This window comes from Sorex araneus, chromosome 4 (assembly GCF_027595985.1).
Source record: "Sorex araneus isolate mSorAra2 chromosome 4, mSorAra2.pri, whole genome shotgun sequence".
Lineage (NCBI taxonomy): Eukaryota > Metazoa > Chordata > Mammalia > Eulipotyphla > Soricidae > Sorex > Sorex araneus.
In genome coordinates this window covers 171,391,158-171,414,748 of record NC_073305.1, presented here as the reverse complement: position 1 = coordinate 171,414,748, position 23,591 = coordinate 171,391,158, and the positions used below count along the sequence as shown (strand labels likewise).

General features: G+C 40.4%; 1 pseudogene; it reads right to left on the bottom strand.

Moving 5' to 3' along the window:
• Positions 1-1,345: 1,345 nt before the first annotated feature.
• Positions 1,346-1,740, bottom strand: LOC101542756 (60S ribosomal protein L36a-like; annotated as a pseudogene).
• Positions 1,741-23,591: the final 21,851 nt, after the last annotated feature.

The window sequence follows — 23,591 nt, the reverse complement described above, 5'->3', positions numbered from 1 at the left end:
GAACGCGAGTCGGTCCTGTGTAAGGCAAATGCCCTACCTGCTGTGCTATCACTCCAGCCCCAAGTTTTATTAATACTTTTAAATTTTGCTAGCAATAGAAAAAGACAAGAACTAAAAGAATTTTTTTGTTTTGTTTTATTTCTAGACCACACCTAGTTCTGCTCAGAGCTTACTCGTGGCTTTGTGCTTATATCAATTATTGGCATGCTTAGGGGACCAAATATGGTGCCAGGGATCAAACCTGAGTCCACAAGTAAGCTCTCCCCACTGTACTATCACTCTGGTCCCAAAGAACTGAATGATATTATTCTTTAATTTACTTAAATAAAAATTACAAAAGTCTATTACTCTTAAACTACAATTTCAGACACTACATGAGAGACAAAAATAACTGATTCCATGCTTTTGCATCAAGGATATTAAAAGATGGAAGAGAGATCAATATAGTACACATACACAAATAATTTTGCAAGTATATTTTAAAAATAGCTAATGATGACAATATTAAATAAGCAAAAGAGATGGCAAAAGAAATACTATTTATATCTTCTAATTGTATGTCTTTAAGTTATTATAAGTATACATGTTTATAATTTCAAAATTTAATTCATTTTCTCTGGTCAAAATGCAATTTTTAGTTCTAATGAATTGCTGATATATAATAAAAATGAAGCAGTTTTTCCTTTCAGAGACTTCTAGTAATAATTCAGTGTCTCTTTTGTAGGAAGGAATATATTATGTCTTTGCTTTCAGGCATTTCTAAGATAACTGGAAATGAAATGTTTACAAAAGCCAAGAACTAATATTTCTGTGAACTGGGGGGAAAAGAAAAAAAATAGAGATTTTGAACAGAGACTTCAAAACCCATCGTATAGACAAGCCCTAATTTGTTTTCTATAAGTAGGATACTTTCAATCTCAGGTTACTAAAAATGCTATTAAATATTATCTTTGTATTCACACATTGAATTTCAACTCAGAGGCAAAGGAACATAAACTTGAAGCTGCCCGACCATAGTTACAAGGAAGTAAGTTTATAGAGGCTTATTGATTTTCTTTTTATTTTATTTATTTATTTATTTGCTTTTTGGGTCACACTCGGCGATGCACAGGAGTCACTCCTGGCTCTACACTCAGGAATAACCCCAGGCGGTGCTCACGGGACCATCTGGGATGCTGGGAATCGAACCCGGGTCGGCCACGTGCAAGGCAAACACCCTACCCGCTGTGCTATCGCTCGAGCCCCTTGATTTTCTTATATTAACAAAAATTGCTTATTTGTTTTTTTTTTTAATCAAGAAAACTTCCCCTCAGGGAGTTTATTCTTGATCTACTTAATTTCCCTTCTAAAGCACTGATTGTCCCCCCAGTATAACACAGTCCAGGATTTCTGTCTTCGTAATAAAATATGAAGCTTGGAACTGCAACACTTGATCCTTTCGCTTTTTATCTTCTGTCAGTTCAGAACACTGGCATCTCTTAACGGCCAGCGTTCTCTTAGACCTGCGGTTAGGCTCCATGCATTCAAGTCTCAACACAATCTTCTTTGTAGTTTGAGCCTTTTTTTCCAGAAAGTTGGCTTGGTCGGACCTCCGTAACCACTCTGCTTCCCGTCATAATGCCACTTTCCCTGGGGCATACAGGGAATCCTTGCCGTTCTTGTACTGTGTGACTTTTGTGGTACTTATGTGTGCCACGTTTCTTACAAAAACGTCAAGTGAGTTTTTGATACGTTTACCATGTTTTTGCAGGAGCGTTATCTGAGAGGAATGGACGTATTTGGGTTCTCCTTTGAGTGAGTTTGATTATTGACTTGAAGATTTGGAAAAAAGGGTGATTCTAACTGTAGGAAACACATGTATCAAACATTTATGTTGAAACGGAAGTCTTTAGGGCTTCTCTGTGATCGGTATCCAGGTGCCTGTAAATAATATTGTCATTGCTGAGGAGATAAAAGACTTGGCGAACCTGGATTCTTACTGAGGATGATATTTGAGATCTGAACTCCTGACACTCCAGGAGGCATAAAGGGAAAATTTACTAAAATTTTCTATAAGAATCTCGGGAGAAGAATTCTATCAGAGCCTTTAATAAGAGAATCAAGTGGTTCTATCTGTCCAGTGGGATGCTGTTGCTGAGAGGAGAATGAGCATCATTCCTCTGCAGCATGTAAAATACGAAATAAATAAAAACTTCTGCTTCTGTACTTTCTTTTTTTCAGAGTTTTCTCATGCTACATCTGATAAGAGTTTAAATTCTGACCCTAGAAATTAGGGAGATAGCTCAGGGGCCAGAAATGCGTGTTTTGCACGCATGCAAAGTTGAGTTCTGTCACTGCATAGTGCCCTGATGGCTGCACGGGCCTTAAGTCCTATGGGAGTGGCTCTATGGCCCCCAGAGCCAGATTACCATGCTAAGCATTGAAATCTGCACCAGTATTGTCTGGGAATCACCAGAAGTCCCCCAAGACCCTATTATTGCTTGAGAGACCCCCTTCCCCACAAAAATAAAATCCATCTGTAACATGGTATGGAAACTCGAAAGAATTTTATCTCAATGTGTATCAGCAAAATTCCTCAAAAAAGTGATTAGACATTTTCCCTCCTAATATGCCAAAATACCTCAAAAAATGCCTCAAAAATAGTGACTAGACATTTTACCTCCACAACTACAATAAGGGTTGTAGTTGTGAAAATTAATTTTTGTTGATACTGCTTTCCAATGCCTGTACATTGTAGCTCTTCATTCATCCTGCATTGTGTTGATTTCAGTTACTTGTGGTGCTCCACCAAGAGAGACATGAAGTGTGAGTAGGAACAGAACAATAATGGCTACTGAGAGTTTCCTGTTAGTAACAGTTGGAACTTTGCCTTCCATTTGTAAGCAGATCACTGTGTTGTCAGGAGAACCTACGAATTTTTTTTAATGAATCTATTCTGTTTTCTTTCTTTTCTTTTTTCTTTTCTTTTCTTTTCTTTTCTTTTCTTTTCTTTTCTTTTCTTTTCTTTTCTCTTCTTTTCTTTTCTTTTCTTTTCCTTTTCTTTCTTTCTTCTTCCTTCTTCCATCCCTCCCTTACTGTTCTCTCTCCTTCTCTCCCCCTCTCTCCTCCTTTCCTTCTCTCTCTTCCTCTCCCGTCTCTCTCCTCTACCTCTCTTCATCCCTCCTTCTCTCTATCTCTCTTCCCCTAATGCCTCCTCTCCCTCCAGCACCAGAAATCAAACCCAGGGCATTACACTGTTGAGACATGTACTTGGCATCTAAGTCACAACGCTCTGCCTCTACCAAACACCTTAGACAGGAAATTAGATTTCTGCATTGGTTTAGTGTTATAATTTGGATTTAGCAGTCTGTACTTCCTACTTGAAACAGTAAGCAATTGGCATAGATCATTTGATTGATAAATCTCACAGTCAAATAACCAATTAAAGATCTCTGTGTTGAGGTAAAAGATTACAATGTTAAAGGCATTAGAAAGGAAGAAGGAAGGAAGGAAGGAAGGAAGGAAGGAAGGAAGGAAGGAAGGAAGGAAGGAAGGAAGGAAGGAAGGAAGGAAGGAAGGAAGGAAGGAAGGAAGGAAGGAAGGAAGGAAGGCGGGCGAAAGAAGATACTTGTTTCTGAATATGATACAGTAGCTAACACTAAAATTCCTAAAATCTTAAGCAACATAAAAGTGGATAAGATATATGAAATAATTATTTTCAGGCACTCAATCACTAAATAATAGGTATCATCAAACTGTGATCACTGATAAAGGGATCAAAGATAGCCTTATAATTTCTGCTTGGAATCACTTTGTGGACTAAACCTCAGGTAGCACTGTAGCTCTGTTGTTCATCACTTTGCTCGAACGGGCACCACTAATGTCTCTATTGTGAGACTTGTTGTTACTGTTGTCTCTTTTTTTTTTTTTTTTTTGGCATATCAAGTACGCCATGGGTAGCTTGCCAGGCTCTGCTGTGCAGGCGAGATACTCTCGGTTGATTTCCGGTCTCTCTGAGAAGGATGGAGGAATCAAACACGGGTCAACTGTGTGCAAGCAAATGCCCTACCCGCTGTGCTCCAGTCCAAATAAACAAAAACAGTATCTCACTGCTTTGAGAAAATTAAATGCAATATAAAAATAAGCATGACTTGAAAATATAGCAGAGTAATCTATGCAAAGTAAAACCGAAGGAAAATTTTAAATAATGCTAAAAGAACTGCTTTTTTTTTTATTCTGATACTATAAAAACTTAAAAGCTGTAAGATAAAAAAAGACAAAAACAAATGAAAAAATACTGTATAAAGCAGTGACAGAAAAAAGATTGATGACTTCATATAAGAGAAAAATCAAGTTAGAATATAAAGGCATAATATTTTCATAATATTATTATGGACTGAAATTAAGTCCCAGATGAAGGGAATGGGTAGAAAAAAACAGTTTGAAAAGTTAAAAAGAAAATTTCCTACTATAACTGAAGTTATAAATTCACAAATTAAAGAAATTAACAAACCTCAAGCAGAAAAAAAAACTAAGACAAATCACATTCAGATATATCATTGCTAAAATAGCTGAAAACTGGGCCAGAGTGATAGAATAGGGGTAAGGTACTTGTCTTGCACAGAGCCAACCCAGGTTTGATCCCTGGCACCAAACAAGCCTGCCAAGAGTGCCAAGAGTGATACCTAAGGACAGAGCTAGGAATGAGACATGAGCATCCCTGGGTATGACATAAAAACCAAAAACTAAAATATAACAGTTAAAACTTACTGAAAAAAATATATATAAAGCAGTGAGAGAAAAAGGATTGATGATGTCATATAAGAGAAAAATCAAACTAGAATATAAAAGTATAATATTTTCATAATAATATGATATGTCAAAAACAGTAACGATAGGTCTCATTCCCCTGGGCCTGAAAGAGCCTCCAATCATTGGGAGAGACAGTAAGGAGAGGCTGCTACAATCTCAGGGCTGGGCGGAATAGAGATGTTACTGGTGCCTGCTCAAGAGAATCGACGAATAATTGGATGACAGCGATACAGTGATATTATTAGTCTAAAATTCTATACCTAGAAAAATATTCTCAAAAGTATAAGTGAGGTTAAGCAGGGAAGGTGATGTACACAGCTGACTCAGGTTTCATCCTGGCATTCTATATGGTTCCCTCCATCCTTCGGCCCCAGGAGTGAATCCTGACTAGAGTCAGGAGTAATCCCTGAGCATCACTGGGTGTGGCCCCCAAACAAACAAAACCAAAACAGTGAAAGTGAGTCATGCTCTATGTGCCAAGGAATGCAATGTAATCAATGTAATACACTACATTAATGAAATGAAAGGGTGAAAGTCTTCTGATCATCTCAATTAATACACAAAATGCATTTGACACCTGATATGCCGCTGTATCACTGTATCACTGTTATACCATTGCTCATTGATTTGCTCGAGCGGGCACCAGTAACATCTTATTCATGCTAGCCCTAAGATTTTAGCAGCCTTTCTTTATCCGTCCTTCCCAATGGTGCCACATTGGAGGCTCTTTCAGGGTCAGAGGAATGAGACCCATTTGTTACTGTATTCAGCATATCGAATTTGCCATGGGGAGCTTTCCAGGCTCTGTCTGTCTTGTGAGCAGGATACTCTCGGTAGCTTGCCAGGTTTTCCGAGAGGGAAAACTAGACAATAAGAAGTCGAGATCGTTCACTTCTGGGAGCTTTGTTTAATAGTCTCTGGATGTTGGCTGTTAATGGGATTACATAGCACTGGGAGCAGTTTGTGAGTATGGCTGCCTAGCTACTGGAAAATGGGGCATCTGGGTGGAGGAAGCACAGTCCCAATCCGAGGAGGCTTGGAGATCTCAGCCCTGGGTCCCATACACCTGGGTTCCTCTGCAGGTTCCTTCATGCATGAAGCTCTTCCAAACTTGTGGAGAGTGGCCTTGAGCATGGCTGTGGCTGGGTTCCGGAGATCTTTGGCTGCCGGGGCTCTGCTTGGGGTGGGGAGAGGAACTCAACCTGCCCCCCCCCCCCCGAGGGGCCCTGGTGAAGACAGCCAGGTGCAGAAGCAAAAGACTCTGCATTATATATATATGTATATATATTATATATTCTCATTTATATATTCATTATATATATGTATATATATATATATATAAAACACAACAACAACAAAGACTTAGTGCCTGAGTGATAGTACGAAAGATAGAGCATTTGCCTTGCCTGTCACCTGAGGTCTATTCTCAGCATCCCATATAATCCCCAAAGCACCACCAGACCACCAGAAGTAGTAAGCCCTGTATACCTCTGGGTGTGCCCCCACCCCGAGCCCCCCAAAAGAAAGAGAAAAAAAGAAACACCAAAACTGGAATGGAAAGAAAGAAAGAAAGAAAGAAAGAAAGAGAGAGAGAGAGAGAGAGAAAGAGAGAAAGAGAGAGAGAAAGAAAGAAAGAAAGAAAGAAAGAAAGAAAGAAAGAAAGAAAGAAAGAAAGAAAGAAAGAAAGAAAGAAAGAAAGAAAGAAAGAAAGAAAGAAAGAAAGAAAGAAAGAAAGAGAGAGAGAAAGAGAGAAAGAGAGAAAGAGAGAAAGAAAGAAAGAGAGAAAGAAAGAAAGAAAGAAAGAAAGAAAGAAAGAAAGAAAGAAAGAAAGAAAGAAAGAAAGAAAGAAAGAAAGAAAGAAAGAAAGAGAAAGAGAGAAAGAGAGAGAAAGAGAGAGAGAAAGAGAGAGAAAGAAAGAAAGAAAGAAAGAAAGAAAGAAAGAAAGAAAGAAAGAAAGAAAGAAAGAAAGAAAGAAAGAAAGAAAGAGAAAGAGAGAAAGAGAGAGAAAGAGAGAGAGAAAGAGAGAGAAAGAAAGAAAGAAAGAAAGAAAGAAAGAAAGAAAGAAAGAAAGAAAGAAAGAAAGAAAGAAAGAAAGAAAGAAAGAAAGAAAGAAAGAGAGAAAGAGAGAAAGAGAGAAAGAGAGAGAAAGAGAGAGAAAGAGAGAGAAAGAAAGAAAGAAAGAAAGAAAGAAAGAAAGAAAGAAAGAAAGAAAGAAAGAAAGAAAGAAAGAAAGAAAGAAAGAAAGAAAGAAAGAAAGAAAGAAAGAAAGAAAGAAAGAAAGAAAAAAAGAAAGAAAGAAAGAAAGGGGAGAGAGGGAGAGAAAGAGGGAGAGAAAGGAAGGAAGGAAGGAAGGAAGGAAGGAAGGAAGGAAGGAAGGAAGGAAGGAAGGAAGAAAGAACCTGAAAGTAATCAAAGACACCCCTGGAAATGACATAGGTAATATTACATGTAACAGTGAAAAATGGAGAGCATATCTTCTAGGACTGGGAATAAGGGAGGAAAGTCCATTTTTACAACTTTTATTCAAGGTTATATTGGAATTTCTATGAAAATATGTAGAAGCCCTACATACTTAGGTAGTAATCTAGCCCCCCTGGGAGCTATTCCCAAGCACAGAGCTGGGAGTAATCCTGGGACACAGCTGGACATGGGCCCCCTAAAACAAACCAAAAAGGGAAATAACAAGAGTAGACAATGATGTGAGAAAATTGTAACCCTCACATAGTCCTCATGAGAAATTGATCATGCTACTATAAAATAATTTGGTGATTTCTCAAAAAAGTTAAGTATTATTTTACCATGTGACTCAGAAATACACCTTAGTATATACTCAGAATTGAAAACAAGGAAGCCAGAAAATTCTTGTATGCAAATGTTTACAGAAATACTATTTACAATAGGCAAAAGGTGAAAACAATTCAAATGTCCACAAATGAATGATAGCAAACAACAATTGTGATACATCCATACAATGAAGTGTTAAGGTGTGCCACAACATGGTTAAACTTCAAAACATAATGCTATGTGAAAAAAAGTCAGACATGTGACCTTTTTAAAAAAATTTGGTTACATTAAGAATTCAGTATAGGGGCTGGAGCAATAGTACAGAGGGTAGGGCATTTGCTTTGCACGCAGCCGACCCGGGTTCAATTCCCAGCATCCCATGTGGTCCTCTGAGCACCGCCAGGGGTGAATCCTGAGTGCAGAGCCAGGACTAACCCCTCTGCACTGCCAGGTGTGACTCCCCCCCAAAAAGAAAGCAAAAAAAAAAGAATTTAGTAAAAGTCCACAGACAAATGAGTAGTTGCCAGGGGCCAGGATAGCAGGGATGTTTAATGGGTATAGAGTTTTCTTTGGGAGATGATAAAAATATTTTGGAACTAGATAGAGGTGATTGATGGATAATATTGAGAATTTATTAAAAAATGTTATTTTGTCTATTGAAGTGGTAAATTTTATGTTATGAGAGTTTCATCTCAATAAAACTCAGTAAATGAAACCAATTGTATCCAATTGTGAGAAATCTTCATCAAACAAAAGCTGAGAATTGGCATTATTATATAACTCTTGTAAACTATTAACCAAAAAAACCCTCAGATTTATAAAGACACTATGTGTATACATATAAGCTTCCACAGTTAGATTTATACTTTGTTATTAAAGTAGCCTTAACTTATAACATTTATAAGTTTCAAATGTACAGACTTAACCATTTGCTTACACTAACTACATTATGCTCATTACCAAAGAATCATTTCCATTTTTCACCATCCAATTGAATTCATTTATACAATTTATTCACCTTCCTTCCCATTTTTTATATTCCCACATTTCCTCATTATTTTTACTTATCGGTTGAGTTTTTTGTTTTGCTTTGCTTCTTGATTCATTTCTCTTCCAACTTGAATGAAATTATGCCATATGTATTATGTCTTCCTTATTTCATTTAGCATAATACCTTCTAGGTGCATCCATAATATCAGGCAAGATGACTAATATTACATTACATACATATTAATATTTATAAAGCACTCTTCTTTATTCACCCATCCATTGATTCTTAGATTGTTTCCCACCCTTAGCTAGTGCGAACAATGCTGCAGTGAACAAGGGATGCATACATCATTTTGAATTGGTGCTTTATATTCTTCTGATAAATACCAGCATTTAGACAGCTGGATCATATGGAATTATAGTCCTAATTTATTGAAAAAATCTCCATACTATTTTTCATACTAATTACACAAATTTACATTCCCAACAAGTGTACACAGTTTCTCTTTACTTTTCCTACTTACTAACATTTAGTGTTTCTTATCTTTTGAATAAAATCCATCCCAACATATGTTAGAATATATCCCTTTGTGATTTTAGCCTAGATTTCCTTAATTATGAGCAAACTGTAACACCTTTTCATGTTTTTCTTGGATGTCTGTACCTCTTCCTCAGAGAATTGTCTAAGCAGATCTCCTGTGCACTTTTTAATCAGGTTTTTGGTTCTGATTGATTTTTATAAGATTTATGTTTTGGATATTTTATTTATAAGTTTTGGATATTAACTTCTGATTATATATAATAGAACCTCCTATCCCCGCATCAGGCTGTCTTCACCAGGGCCCCCTCGGAGAGGGGCAGGTTAAGTCACCCTCCCCTCCCCAAGCAAAGCCCCGGCAGCCAAAAACCTCCAGAACCCAGCCATAGTCATGCTCAGGACCACTCTCTACATGCTCGGACGAGCCTCACGCATGAAGGAACTGACCGAGGACCCCAGGTATGCGGGACCCGTGGCTGAGATCTCCAAGCCTGCTCGGATCAGGACTAAAGCTTCTTCCACCCAGATACCCCATTTTCCAATAGTGTAGCAACCACACCCACAAATAGCCCTGGTGCCATGTAATCTCATCAACAGCCAAGGTCCAGAGACTATAAAACAAAGCTCCTGGATGAGAACAACGCAGAATTTCGCATGGTAGAGCATGGCAAGCTAGCTGTGGTGTATTCTATATGCCAAAAACAGTAACAATAATGAGCCGCATTCCCCTGACCCCGAACATGACAGGGACAAATGGAGACACTACTGGCACCAGCTCAAGCAAATCGATGAGCAATGGGACGACCGTTATACGGTAATATATAATAGTCACAAATATCTCTTCACAATTGGCATACTGCCTTTTTAATAATGACATATGACACTATAAAACTATTTGCATTTCTTTCAGCTTTCATGTCTAGTTTTGTGATTGTGATTTTTAAAATGCATATTATGATTTCAATTTTTATAAAAGTTCTGTCTTTTTTTGTATCCCAACATATGGTCTATCCTTGAGAATGTTATATGGCACTTGATAATGTATCTGTTCTTCTGTTTTCAAGTATATATGTGTGTATATACATCCTGTTATATATTCTACATGTTTATTACATTCAATTTGTTATTTATGGCACTTAAAGTCATTGAATTTTTTAACATAATTTCTCTCTAGATTATTCATACATTGTTGTGAGTTGTTTAATTCCCCTACTATTGAGCTTGGGATGTAATTCAGTAGCAAAATACTTGATTTGTATATATGTGTCCCTGGTATAATCCTTGGAACTACACATAAACACACACACTCACACACATACACTCCCTATTATTTTATTGTTATATGTTCTACCCTTTAGAAGGTTGCAGCCATAGTACAGCAGGCAGGGCGTTTCCTTGCATATTGCCAGCCAGAGTTTGATCCGCAGTATCCCATATGGTTCCCCAAGCACTGCCAGGAGTGATTTCTGCATGCAGAGCCAGGAGTAATCCCTGTTTATTGCAGGGCATAACCCAAACCAACCCCCCCCAAAAATAGAAATATTAATATTTACCTTATTTTTTGGTATACCTATGTTAACTATATATACGTGTGTGTGTGTGTGTGTGTGTGTGTGTGTGTTTGAATGTTATGGCTTTTTGGCACATTGACCCCTTTATCATTACAGTATATTCATTTCTGTCTTTTACTTTCTTTTTTGTTGAAAGCATTGTATTTGCTGAGAGTATGTTTCATTTTGCCTTTTCTTTCTTTACCACTTGTTTGACATACATATATTGCCTTTATTTCTACATTGCTTCTAGGCTAGAGTATTCCTTTTTTAAAAAATCAAATCAAACATCTGGTATCATTAATTCATTTTACTTTATTTTATTATTTTTTTCAGGATGCAGCACTTTAAGGAATTGGGAGGGGGGCTGAGACGGGTGGGTAGGGTGGACAGAGGGTAGGTTCTGTAGATGCCTCCCCTGGCCCTAGCTGGGCTGTGAGAAGGCTCTTTTCAGGGCCTTGCAGCTACAGCAGCAGAAGGGGAGAATTTGCTCACAGTGTCAATGTACTTTTTCAACACTTGCTTCAGATCCTTCTTGATTTTCTGGCCAAACTGGGTCAGTTTTTCCTCGGAGACGGCTGTGGTCTCTGGGACATGTTCTTCACTCTCTTCTAGATGGAGATTAGCTTTGCTGGAAACCTTCTGGAGATCAGCTTCACTAGATGTCTGGAGGTCAGACTCACTGGAGAACTTCTGGAAGTCAGCCTCTCTAGAAACCGTCTGGTGGACAGCCCTGATGGAAGCCTTCTGGAAGTTAGCCTTTCTGGAAGCCTTCTGAGACTCAGCCTCGCTGGAAGTCTTCTGAGAGTCAGCCTCGCTGGAAGTCTTCTGGAGATCAGCCTCACCGGAAACTTGGGTATCAACCTCACTGGAAGCCTTCTGGGAATCAGCCTTGCTAGAAACCTTCTGGTGGACAGCCTTGCTGGAAGCCTTCTGGGAGTCAGCCTCACTGGAAACCTGGAGGTCAGCCTCGTTGGAAGCCTTCTGGTGGTCAGCCTCCTTGGAAGCCTTCTGGGAGTCAGCCTTGTTGGAAGCCTTCTGGGAGTCAGCCTCCTTGGAAGCCTTCTGGGAGTCAGCCTCATTGGAAGCCTTCTGGTGGTCAGCCTTATTGGAAGTCTTCTGGGAGTCAGCCTCTACCTGGTGATCAGCCTTGTTGGAAGCCTTCTGGGATTCAGTCTCACTGGAAACCTGGAGGTCAGCCTCGTTGGAAGCCTTCTGGTGGTCAGCCTCGTTGGAAGCCTTCTGGGAGTCAGCCTCGTTGGAAGCCTTCTGGGAGTCAGCCTCATTGGAAGCCTTCTGGGAGTCAGCCTTGTTGGAAGCCATCTGGGAATCAGCCTTGTTGGAAGCCTTCTGTGATTCAGCCTCATTGGAAGCCTTCTGGGAGTAAGCCTTGTTGGAAGCCGTCTGGAGGTCAGCCGCAATGGAAACCTTCTGGAGATCAGCCTCGGCGGAAGTCCTCAGGTGGTCAGCCTTTCTGGAAGCCTTCTGAGTGTCAGTCTTCTGGAGGTCAGCCTCTCGGGAAGCCTTCTGAGGGTCAGCCTTCTGGAAGTCAGCCTCTGTGGAAGTCATCTGAGGATCAGCCTTTTGGAAGTCAGCCTCACTGGAAGCCTTCTGGAGGTCAGCCTTTCTGGAAGCCTTCTGAGTGTCAGTCTTCTGGAGGTCAGCCTCTCTGGAAGCCTTCTGAGTGTCAGCCTTCTGGAAGTCAGCCTCTCTGGAAGTCTGAGTGTCAGCCTCCTGGAGGTCAGCCTCTCTGGAAGCCTTCTGAGTGTCAGCCTTCTGGAGGTCAGCCTCTCTGGAAGCCTTCTGAGTGTCAGCCTTCTGGAGGTCAGCCTCTCTGGAAGCCTTCTGAGTGTCAGCCTTCTGGAAGTCAGCCTCTCTGGAAGCCTTCTGAGTGTCAGCCTTCTGGAGGTCAGCCTCTCTGGAAGCATTCTGAGTGTCAGCCTTCTGGAGGTCAGCCTCTCTGGAAGCCTTCTGAGTGTCAGCCTTCTGGAGGTCAGCCTCTCTGGAAGCCTTCTGAGTGTCAGCCTTCTGGAAGTCAGCCTCTCTGGAAGCCTTCTGAGTGTCAGCCTTCTGGAGGTCAGCCTCTGTGGAAGTCTTCTGAGTGTCAGCCTTCTGGAAGTCAGCCTCTCTGGAAGCCTTCTGAGTGTCAGCCTTCTGGAAGTCAGCCTCTCTGGAAGCCTTCTGAGTGTCAGCCTTCTGGAGGTCAGCCTCTCTGGAAGCCTTCTGAGTGTCAGCCTTCTGGAGGTCAGCCTCTGTGGAAGCCTTCAGGTGGTCAGCCTTCTGCAGGTCAGCCTTGCTAGAAACCAGCTCAGCCTCAGAATTCTTTGGTTTCTTGATAGATTTGATCGCAGCATCTTCTTTGGAAGCAGGCTCTTCATTGGAGATGGGAGACTTGGTCAGAGCATCCTCGCTGGAGACTTGCTTCTTGTCAGTGTGTTCGCTAGGGTGGCGGGTGCTGGCAACTGGAGCAGCTGGGGTGGCATCTGTGTGACGAGCCTCCAGGTGGATTTGTTTTTGTGTCTCCTCCCTAGAGATGGGAGAGGAGGAGGCCAGGCTGGCCAGCAGCAGGACGATGAAGAGCCGCATGATGGAGCTGGAGCAGGATCTGCTTTCCAGGGTGCTGCTTAGTGTGGCTGAAGATGCAGCTGCGATGAGGTTTTATCTATTTGGGGATGGGGTGGGCTCAGAGAAACCTGACTCGTGATTGGACCTGGGAGCGTTCCAGGTTTCTCCTCCCAAGTTTCCTGTTCTGAAAATGTCTCTTTGGGGGAACTGAACATTCTGGGAAACCAGTTCATAAGAAAGCAGGGCCCCCAGCATCCCCCCAGCCTAGCTGTGCCAAAGGTGTGCCAGCTCCATCTCCGGAAGTCCCGGGAATAGCAAACTCTGTGTGTCTCTCCTTTATGGCACCCATGTCGTTTAACTTTTGTGTCATTCTTAATATCTCCCACTGGAGGATGGAACTTCCATGATGGTTGAGATTATGGATTGCCATTGTTTTGCCAGCACCTTGAAAGGAGTTGGTACACCAAAGGGGGACCAGAATACATCAAGCATAGGAAAAAAAAAAACAAATGGGCCAGGCTGTTTACTCCAGCCTCCAGATTAAACACCCATCTGTCCTGGAATGAAGGAACCAGGCAGTTCCCTGAGTCTCAACACCATGCAAAAACTGGCCTGAGTTTGTGAGATGGGAAATTTGTTGGAGTCACGGTGGTTGTGAGAGACGTGTGATTTCTCATGAAAACAAGCTCAAGCTCACCAAGTTGAGGCGAGTTGATGTGATCTCCCATAAGGAGAAAGGTGGAACTACCGGAAAGGGGAGTCCCAATTTCCACCTCGCCCATACCCAACAGTCAAGATGGAGTCACAGTCTCTCAAGAGACCCCGAAGAGAGAGGAGGTAGGGAGAGGGGGATGCAGCCAGGACACGGGCTCTGGGGCTGTCCTAGCTGAGCTGCTGTGCCCTCCTCGAACTTACAGCTTGGTTGATCTCTGTGCAATCTGTGTTGGGATCGCATCCAGGAAGTTGAAGGCTGACACCTGCCCTGTTGAAGACTTTTGTCCTTAGCAAAGCACCTGCTGTGTCCTTAATGTAACACTTTGAGGCATAAGGAGTTTCTCAGAGGCAACAGCTGAGAGGATGAGAAAGGTGGGAGAACTTGAACACCTGGCCAAGAAGTTCGGTCTTTATGCTTTGGGGAACAGATTCTTCGAGATTGGAGTAACAATGTACCAGATGGGCAGAAGATTGCCCGGCACTGGCACAGAGAATGGACGTCTCAGGAGGATGAACTCAGCAGCTGAGCAACAGGAAGCTAGTGCAAGAGCCAGGTCTAGCCTGGTGGGCATCAGGAAATAAGCCTGCAGGGCTGCAACTCGAACAGGGAGGAGGGAGGGAGACTCATGAATGTCCTCAGTTGTTTCCGAGCTGGTCTTCAGTGCCCTGGGCAGTGGATGGGAAGCGGCTGTAATGGAGAAACCAGAAGGAAGGGCAGGTGGGAGGCAACCCAAGACAAACATCCTCCCCCTCACAGACTTGCCTAAGGAAAATGCTGGCCTAGAACAATGGGAGGAGACTGCCAGACCCTGGGGGCTTTCTGCTCCCACTTCTGGAGGGAAGAAGAAGCTGGGTTGACTCAGTCCAGAGCCCTCTGGGGTCTACAGGTGCAATCTGATACTCAGTGGAATCTTCACCTGTCTATCCAGGGATAATTATTTTTAATAGCAAGCAGAAAAAATTTTAAATAAAAAAATATTACTAAAGAGTGAAACATTCCATACTGATAAAGGGGTGACTATCTAAAGATATAATCAATTATAAACATAAATAGACAAGAGTCCCCAAAACCATGAAGCAACAACAGAATTGAAGGACTGAACATATACTCAATAATAATCACTGGATAGTTTTAACTCCCTACTTTCTATAAGGGTTAGAGCAATTGGGCCAACTTAGAAAGAACCAGGAGACTTGAACAACACTGCAAACCAACTAACAAAACATACGTTTCTTGCGTCCAAAAGCAGAAATAAAATCTCCTCAGTTACACATGGGACATGGTATTTCTTCAGGAAAGACCATATGCTGGAAAATAACGAGTCTAAATAAATTTTAAAGGGTTGAATCATACCAAAGAAACCTGTGATCAGAAAGAAATGATTTTTAAAAAATTGACATAAAAGATTTTAAGAAACATAAGACATTAGTAACCAGGGATATGCTGATTAAAATCACTGTGAGATGTCACCTCACACATTGCACTTCACCAAGAGAACTTTTGTGTACTGCTGGTAGGAATGTGGTGGGATTGTGGAATGGTGCAGAAACTGAAAAATAACATGAAGATTCCTAGAACAAATTAAAAGTACAAATGTATTACTTAGCAATTCCACAGTTGGATATAGACACAAAAGAATGAAAACAGTTTCAAACATTTCAACAATAGATTTCATTAAAGCATTATTTATAATATCTATGGACTGAAGCGATAGCACAGTGGATAGAGCATTTGCCTTGCACATGGCCAACCCAGGTTCGATCCTTCCACCCCTCTTGGAGAGCCCGGCAAGCTACCAAGAGTATCCCACCCGCATGGCAGAGCCTGGCAAGCTACCCATGGCATATTTGATATGCCAAAAACAGTAACAACAAGTCTGACAATGGAGACGTTATTGGTGCCTGGTCTAGTAAATCAATGAACAACAAATGACAGTGATACGACAGTGCTACAGTGCTACTTGTCTGTGATATATAGAATAACAGGACAAGACTTCAAAGGAGGGATACCTAGATTAATGTGGACCAGATATTTTAGAAATAAAAGAAACATGGAATAAATAAATGGGGATTATAAGAAGAGATAACAGGGGTAACAGGACCAGGGGTGGGTGCATCAGGCACATATGTGGAGTACAGAAAGGGTATATGTATATATCGAAACTATATATATATATATATATATATATATATATATATAAATCTCCAGAATAACACTGTATGCATGAGACCCAAACTACACTAACCACACTGAAATATGGGCCTGCCAATGAGGAGAAAACCTAGGGGACACTGGTGGAGGAAAAGCAGACACTGATGGTAAGATTGGTGATGGGAACATAGTATGCCAGAACTTCACTATGAATAATGTTGTTAATCATAGTACCTTAACACACACACACACACACACACACACACACACACACACACTGTCATCCCGTTGCTCATCGATTTGTTCAAGCGGGCACCAGTAATGTCTCTCATTGTGAGACTTACTGTTACTGTTTTTGGCATATTCAATACACCACGGGTAGCTTTCCAGGCTCTGCCGTGCGGGCATGATACTCTAGGTAGCTTGCCAGGCTCTCTGAGGGGCGGAGGAATCGAACACGGGTCGGCCGCAAGAAAGGCAAATGCCCTACCACTGTGCTATAGCTCCAGCCCACACACACACTAAACAAATAAAATTACAAATAAAATCTAAAAAAGTATCATCTAGCCACTAAAATTTCTTGGACAGAGCCAGAGTACTCAGTACTCAGGTTGAGCATTTGCCTTGCATGCGACTGACCTAGGTTCCATCCCATATGGTCTTGTGAGCACCGACAGGAGTAATTCCTGAATGCAGAGCCAGGAGTAACCCCCGAGCATCACCAGGTTTGGCCCCCCAAAACAAATAAATCAATGATAAATAAAATTTTCTGGACACCTATTCCCAGTTGAGACCTCTGTGGAGGACTCGGGAAGGGTTAGGCTAACTCCACCACTACCAAAGCCTCTGTAGCCAACCCACAAGTCAATGCTGCCACCCTGCCTCCTGCCAGACTCTACCACCTCAGGACTGAAACTCACAGACTGCCCAGTGAAATAAATATTCTGCATTTTCTGGAGCAACATATTCACAACACTGACATCCTAGGAGTAGCACACCAGATTGGATGGGATATAACAGAAGCCAGGCAATTTTGACTAACAAACATTAACACAAAAATATTAACTTATGACACAGTTTAGTTAAACTTCAGACAAGGACTTAATGTCCCCATGGTGAGATATAACAACTTTCAAAATTTCTTCTACGGAAATTTTTTTAAAATTATTTCAATAATTAGTGGTAATATGCAGTATGAAATAAATAATTGTGGCCTGCTATGGGGACAAGCTTGGGAAATGAAGACAAATGGTGGAGGGAAGGTGACAGTGGTGGTGGGATTGGTGTTGAGATGCTGAATGCCTGTAACATATTGCCATAAACAACTTTGCAAACCACGGTGTCTAACTAAAGTAAGGGGAAAAATAGAAATGAAGCAGGGACCTCTTAGAGCTGCTGCCATGTGAACTCATCCGCCAACCCTGCTCTACAGATTCACGAATGAAATCTCCAAGGAGATGCAAGCCAAGCAGCTAAAATTAAAGTTTGGGGCAGCCCCAGGAGGGGATGGTCTTGGTCTTCAAGCTTCTGAAGTCCCAGAAGCCACACCCACACCCTACTGTTGCCCCCAGGCCAGCGGCCCAAGCACCCAGCTCCACTAAGAATCTCTGCAAAGACACCAGGCTGTGAAAAGTTCAAATACTCCTGTGTTGGGCTAAGAACTCCGGGGTCTTCTCGGAGTGGAGGGGGCCAGCCTTCCCTCATACCAGTCCCAGACTTCCGGAAGCCCCGGAAGCCACACCCACATCCTGCAGCCACCGTAGTCACTGGCTCTGCTTTTCAGAGTCATGAACTAAATCTCCAAAGAGATGCAAACCAAGCAGGTAAAATTCATGGATGCACTTGTCCTCTAGCTGAAAACTCTGGGGCACCCTCGGGAAGGGGTCAGCTGACTCCCAGCCCTGACAAAGCTCTGGCAGCTGCACCCACACCCCAGCTCTGCCTCCAAGCCATTGGTGCTATCCTATTGGTATCACTAAGAATATCTGCAAATTCATCCTAGTTCTACAGATCCTGACGTTTATGGACCAACTGGTCACAACACCTCCAAATTCTATAGTATTGAAGTTCCAGTAGGTGTACAACAAAATGACGGGGTAAGTGACATAGAAACCAACTAAATTCAAAATAAAACAATAATAGAAGGCTTAACTAGCAACAAACAGCTTAGCAAATCTTCAAAGACTTAACCCCATGGTGAAATATAGCAATTTTCATAAATTTTCTTTTTCTGAAGTATTTGAGTACTTGAGAATTCCTTTAGCCACTTACTTCTGACAAGCAATCTAAAGCAAATTATTATATGTCTGCTAAGGGTGCAGGTTTTGGGGGTAATTGGGAAAAATGGGAAGTACGGTGGAAGGAAAGTCAGTCAGGTGGTGAGATTGGTGTTGAAACAACAAAGTCTATAACAATTGTTTATAGACTGCTTTGTAAACCATGGTATTTAAAGAAAGTAATAAAAAATTAAAGCAATGGAGCAAGGCTGCTATTTTCAATTCTAATTTAACATAATTCTGAAGAACTTCATCAGTATAATTACATGAGAAAGAAAAATTGGGGGAAAAACCATCTCTATTTGAAGATACATAAGTATGTATATAGAAAATACTTTAAAATTACAGCTATAAAAATATGCATTTACCAAGGTTATAGGATAAATATACAAAAACAAATTGCATTTTAGATACTCTAAAAACTATTACGAGATAGAATTTTTTGTAATATTCAAGTTTATTTCAGAAAAGTATCATTAATATGAATATTTAAGGATAAATTTAGCAAAATGCATGCAAGAACTACATAATAAAATAACAAAGCATTGCTAGGAAATATTACACATTTTGTCAGCTGGAATATTCAATATTGTTAATATCCATTTTTTTAAGTTAATCTGCGACATTATAGTCTCGTTCAAGACCCCAGACTCTGTCTTTTGTAGAAATTGACAACAGTCTTCTAAATTTATTGTGGAAAGGCAAAAGATTGCATGAACAAAACAATTCTAAAACACGCTTTTTGGTTTTAAAGACCTAATGCAAAGATTAAAAAAAAACAAACAAGATTAGCATTAATCAAAGAAAGTACATGTGCAACAGGTTTTTTCAAATTCCATTTTTGAAACAGAAACCTTTTTAAGTAATGCTGCTTGCACAAATGAACAATCACAATGAAAATAATTCACCCCTTACCTTATACCCATACAAAATACTCAAAGTATTAACCTAAGCATAAATGATGATGATCATCATCATCATAATCCCATTGATTGTCTATTTTCTCAAGTGGTCTCAGTAACATCTCCATTCATTATAGCCCTGAGATTTTAGAAGCCTCTCTTTATTCGTCCTTCCCAATGGTGGCACATTGAAGGCTCTTTCAGGGTCAGGGGAATGAAACCCATCATTGTTATTGGTTTTGGCATATGAATATACCACGGGGAGCTTACCAGGCTCTCTCATGTGGGCAAGAGACTCTTGGTAGCTTGCCAGGTTCTCCAAGAGGGAGAACTAGGCTATAAGATGTCCAGTTCTATAAAGATGTCTAGCTCTCCTGGGAGCTTGGTTTTAGAGTCTCTGGATGTTGGCTGTTGATGAGATTACATGGCACAGGTGGTGGGGGTGCAGTTTGTGGGTGTGATTGCCTAGCTACTGGAAAATGGGGGATCTGGGTGGAAAGGCCCAGTCCTAATCCTAGCAGGCTTAGAGATCTCAGCCTCGGGTCCCACACACCTGGTTTCCTCTGCCAGTCCCTTCATCCTTCATGAGTCATTTTTGCTTACTTGTTAAAATTAAAATTCATTTAAAATATTTTTCACTATCTGATATTTTAATAAATTATATTAAATATTGATAAATTATATTAAATATAAAATATGATAAATTATATTATTGCTAGAGTAAAAGGTTTAAGAATGGAATATGGAAACTTGTGTTCTTAACCTTTGATTAAACAAAGTTTATTAGAACACAGAAAATATGAAAGAAACATAAAATTTAGCATCACCAAAATCAAACTTTTTTGAAATATAAAGGAAAAGTTACACCTGAAAATAATAATTTAAATACAAATATTTAAATAAGAACTTACTCCAGGATTAATTTTAAAATTTACATTTTTTTTTTTTGCAGGACCACACAGTATTGTTATTTTGATGTTTAGGTGGAGTTTCCATCACCTGCATCACCTGTTGCTCCTTTGCTCATCCACTTGCTCGACTGGGCACCAGTAATATCTCCATTTGTCTTTGTCAAATACTAATGTAGCCCAATGGCGTCTGCTCGCTCCAGGAACACGAGAGCATCAAACCATATTAGCAGCCTCTCCTTACTCATCCTTCCAACGCTGCCATACTGGGGGCTCGTTCAGGGTCAGGGGAATGAGACCCATTATTGTTACTGTTTTTGGCATATCAAAAACGCTATAGGTAGCTTGCCAGGCTCTGCCATATGGGCGGGATACTCTTGGTAGCTTGCCGGGATCTCTAGGAGGGACAGAGGCTCCAGGAGATTTTGCGTCGCTCCCTTCCAGGAGCTTTGTTTTATAGTCTCTGGATCTTGGCCGTTGATGAAATTACAAGGTGTGAGGGGGGTTGGGGGCATTGGGGGGATTTTGTGGGTGTGACTGCCAAGGTACTGGAAAATTATGGATCTGGGTAGAGGAGGCCCAGTCCTGATCTGAGCAGGCTTGCAGATCTCAGCTACAGGTCCCACATACCTGGGTTCCTCTCCCGGTTCCTTTATGTGTGAGGCTCTTCTGAGCATGTGGAGAGTGGCCTTGAGCATGGCTATGGCTGAGTTGTGGAGGTTTTTGACTGCTGGGGCTCTGCTTGGGGCGGGCAGGGAGACTCAACCCACTGCCCTCGGAGGGGCTCCGGTGAAGACAGCCTGGTACAGGGGCAGGAGATTCTGCCAGAGATTCCATACTGTTATTTTTTTTATAGTGGTTACATCAATTTGTATTTCTACCCCAACAGTACATAAGAGTTCCCTTTCCTCTCATCCTTGCTAACACACACTATTTTCTTTTTAAAAATATCCATTCTAAGAGATATGAGATGATATTTCACTGAGGTATTGATTTGCATTTTCCTGTTTATTAGTGATATCAAGTACCTTTTCATGAATCTGTTGGTCACCTATATTCCTTCTTTGGAGAAAAATGTCTATATTGGAGCTACAGAAACAATACAGAGGTTAAGTGCTTGCCTTGCATTTGGCTGATCTCAGTTCAATTTTTGGCACCATATATGGCCCCTGATCACTTCCAGGATTTAAGAAGAAAATAATCTACTATTAATTGACAAAAATATTTTAACAAAATAATATGCTGTGGAGGACACAATTGACAGGCATGTAAATGACTTAGTGCGTAAAAATTTATTCAATATACCTAGTCACTGGGAAAATAGAAATGACAACTAAAGATAACACTACAAACCAACAATAGCTGAAATTAAAGTGTTAAACAATATGAAGTTTTGGTGAAAATAAGAAACAGCTAGAACTTGCAAACATTGCTAATGCGGATTTAGAATGACACGATCACTTTAGAAAATAGTTTGCAGTATCTTATGTTAACCTACTCTTACTCTGCAAGTCAGTGTTTCAACTAAGCAAATGCACACAAGGATTTGTTTGTTGCATCTTAAATTAAAATTTCCCCAAGCAGAAACAACCTGATTCTGTCAATACATAAATAAGTTTTAACCTGGTGTAATGTACATCCTTACAATATAATATTCTTTTTTCTTTCTTTTTTTAAAAAATTTTTTAATGTATGTATTTATTTATTTATCTTTGCTTTTTGGGTCACACCCGGCAATGCACAGGTGTTACTTCTGGCTCTGCACTCAGGAATTACTCCTGACAGTGCTCAGGGGACCATATGGGATGCTGGGAATCAAACCTGGGTTGGCCGCGTGCAAGGCAAACGCCCCACCCATTGTGCTATCGCTCCAACCCCACAATATAATATTCTCATGTAATTAATAGTTTTGTCATGCATAGCATTATAGATAAATGACAAAAATGCTGAATAAAAAAATTCAGATACAAGAATATATACACTTTGATTCAGTTTACATAAAATTCTAAGAAAGACAAACCAATCTCTGCAGAAGTAAGATGAATTCTTGCCTGAATCTGGTATTGGTTGTGGGTATAATAGCAAAGGTCCAGAAGAAATTTGCTCAGTGATTAAAAGGAAGACTACAACTCATTAAACTCTTCCCCTAAAATTCTGTTTTGTCATGTGTAAAAATTTAACCCATGTAAAGTTTTATAAATGAGAAAAACAGCAGGATATACATATTTAATGCTACTTATATCATTAGGCCTCCTAAGAATGTGTGAGCACATAACAAAACTGTCAGGGAGAATTTTTTCCTTATTGCCTTTGCCATTTCAGAGAAGCCAGGGCACATTTCTTCTTGGCAAATAGAAGCAAGAAGAAAGAAGGCTTTCTTTGCCATGTGGCCTCACATCTTCTGATTCCCGGATACCTTACCAATTGGAAGGAACTTTCAGGAAATCCTCAAGTGCAGAAATCAAAATCATATCGGAGAGAAATGTGTAATTGATAATAAAAGAAAGCCCGGAAAATAAGTTCAGGTTGTGAACAAGAATGAGTGCATGGCAGTCCTTTAGAATCATCCTTTGAATTATGAGATCATCAGAGTAAATTTTTCGTTTGTTTACAGGGTATCTTTTTTTAAACTTTACAAATCAAAGAGCTGGGCAATGATAATTGACCATGTCAGCTTTGACCTTCATTGAGCTCTGGAAACGTCAATGACTAAGCCTGGGGAGGCTTAAAATCCATCATTAATGAGGCTAATAGAATCTTAACTATATCAACATGAAAATGTAATTCTTCCCCTATGATTCTTCTGAGGTAGGTGATGAACATTGTTACAAAAAAAAAAAAAGAATTTACTGCATGTCTAATTATCAAGCACTGATTGAATAGACATGGGTCTGATGATGTGCTTAGTGTCTTTATCTTTTTTCTATTTCTTTCACCAATAGGTAATATGGTGATAGAAGTGGTAGAGTTTTGATTATTCATATACAAAATTATCGCACTCTCACCACACCCACCCAAACTGCCCAAATGTCCAAGATCCTTCACCGCTGTCCCTTTGTTACCTACCTCTGGCTTGATCTTCATTCTTCCATAACTCTACCACCAGTTCTTGGCATTCCATTTTGAAATCCAAGTCCAGTGGATTGTAATTATTCAATACTGTCTATTCTCTTGCTCTGTCTCTATATTTACAGATAAGTGAGGTTATCTAGAAGTTGTCTTTCTCTCTCTGACTTATTTCTCTGAACAAGAGACCCTTTAGTTCCACCCCCACTAAGGGAACTACATGATTTCACCTTTTTAAAAATTAAGTAATATTTTATTGTGCATATATGCCACAACACTTTTTACCCATTTATAAGTCATTGTACATTTGAGTTGTCTCCATATCCTGGCTACTGAACCAAATACTGTAAGGAAC